This window comes from Ceratotherium simum, chromosome 15 (assembly GCF_057802395.1).
Source record: "Ceratotherium simum simum isolate JZ-2026a chromosome 15, ASM5780239v1, whole genome shotgun sequence".
NCBI lineage: Eukaryota > Metazoa > Chordata > Mammalia > Perissodactyla > Rhinocerotidae > Ceratotherium > Ceratotherium simum.
The window spans coordinates 1,480,790-1,483,098 of record NC_141914.1 but is presented as its reverse complement, the minus strand read 5'-3'; the positions used below and the strand labels follow the sequence as shown (position 1 = coordinate 1,483,098).

The 2,309-nt window shown below is 38.1% G+C and overlaps 1 pseudogene; it reads right to left on the bottom strand.

Moving 5' to 3' along the window:
* Positions 1-214: 214 nt before the first annotated feature.
* LOC101390186 (UDP-GalNAc:beta-1,3-N-acetylgalactosaminyltransferase 1-like) lies at positions 215-1,219 on the bottom strand (annotated as a pseudogene).
* Between the last annotated feature and the right edge of the window lie 1,090 nt (positions 1,220-2,309).

Below are 2,309 nucleotides of genomic sequence, written 5' to 3'. Positions count from 1 at the left end.
AATATCATTTTTAAAGGGCCTGACTTGATTTTTCAAAATAAATCACAAGTGGAACCCTCCAGTCTCCAGTCTACGGGTTCTTCATGAGTTTCAGTTCAGTGTAAGCCCGCACAGTGACCTCCCATGAGTTTTCCATTGGAGATTTTACAGCACCAACTTTAACGCATTCCACAAAGTTTCCTGTCCTTCTTTAGGCTTTTGGTAGAATGTCAAATTAATAATGGCATGTGGTGTTCCTTAGCATAACCTGCCAAAATGTGTTAAGGTCCTTGGAAGAAAAGCCATGGGCTGCAATCACACGTCTGAGTTGACAGACACCCAAGTGGATCCTATATAAAAAGAAAAGGTTTGTGTCTTCCAGAATACGAACGTCCACTTTTAGTAAATTCAAACATATCCCAACATAAACATCTTCAAACTTGATGGGTTTTCCATGACTCATCATTTCACAGATTCTTGGCCCCAAATCTCTGGCTGTTATATAACCCAACCCACTCTAGCAGGGAGGAAACACCTTGAAGGGATACTCCTGGTATGAAATATGGGTTTTTTGGTAAAATCCTCTATAGGGATAATTATCAATTAGAGGATAACCTGTGAAAAACTTCTCTGAGTGGTTTAAATTTAAATTATACTTCACTAAATTGCCAGTATTGATGAAAACATCAGTGTCTGTCTTCATGATGTACTTAGTATTGGGGCAAAACTCAGTTACTCACTTGAACGTCATCATTGTTTTCAAGGTCAGGTTATTATGTGTGTCTAAAAAGTCTTGTCCGATTATGTTGCCATAAAGAAGGTGTTCGTCCTCTAAGGACAATGTTAACACTTGGTCTTCCCCTTCCCCTTGTCGGCCTAATAAGAAAAATGTAAGAACCTCATATCCCCACCAAGACTTTTTTTCACCCCAAGTAACTCTAATGGCCGATCTGGCTTTCACATCTGAGGTGTGAGGTCACCAGGATGACAAGAAATGGGTTTTGAAGAGAGCAGTTTGAATGCTCTCGAAGGGTGAAGCGCAAGTCTTGTCTGTAAATTGGCTCATAATTGTAGAAGTACGTCCAGCTTACATGTTTGATCACGTTGTCCTGGGGCAGGCTGAGGTATCACATCACCAGGAGACTCAGGAGCGACAGCAGCAGGAGGCTCCATTTGAGGGATCTCAGTGACATCCTGCTCGGAAGGCTGGTCCTGGAGCCAGGGCCATCCACAGCGGTTCAGAAGCACCCGAGCTTCAGGTTCTTCTTCTTGGTTTATTTCTTCTGAGTGAAAGACCTTCAATTTCCTCAACTGAACATTCAGTAGTAAGTAGTAGTCAAAAATAATGCCTGGAATTTTTACTAAAACAGAGACTGTCAGATTGGATTAAAATTCTGCCAGGTACGGCTTATCAGACACATGCCTGTAGGGTTTCAGATGAGACTAAAGCACTAGCTGAGTTTTTTGTTGTTTTCGGTATTCCATGCTTTAATTAAAACAGATTTGCTGTGAACTACTCCTGCACATGGTGAGTACCCGGCTCCAACACGTTCATTTTTAAATCAAACTATAAAAGCCAAGAGAGTCTGATTTTCCTATCACCTGACAAAAATAATTTTGTTCTCTGTGAGTGAGCTACCTGGGATTTGAAGGTTGCTTGGTGATCAATCTCAATATGTAGACTGATACATGGTTTAGGCCCTCAAGACCAACACGAATAAATGTGAGAGAAAATCAACTTCAGAGGAAGTAGCTAACACTCCATTCCCACGAGATTATGGCTTTTAGCTCCTCTTATATAGATATTTCTGTTGAGTTTCAGCCTTGCAGCGTAAAGCTCGCCACCCACCCCTCTTCTTCCATGAGTAACTGGATGCATTAACATTTAATACGTGATTATTTCATATTCATTTAAATGATGGAAATAGTTTCCATATATCATAATTTTAATCTTTGTATATAAAATAATAAATGGTGCTTTAGTCCAAAATGTTTAAAAGTATTTTACTTATTTTGTAAATATGTAAATATATTTGTCTCATACTAGAGCCTATTCTTATTACAAAGAAGAAAGTTTGCATCATTAGTGGGAGTCAAACATTCATCAAACATATTTTGCTAATTTATCAAGTTATTGATACGAAAGTAGAAAAAGGAGAAGAGATAGTCTGACAGTCTGATTTTATAACCTTGACAGCACCTGTTTTTACAGTTCTTAATTTGGCATTGGTATTATGGCAAAAATTTTGAAAAAAAATTATTTACTAAAAATCTATAATTAGAAAGTATAGTGTTATCAAATAGGTTTTGTGTAATTATGAAGACCAATT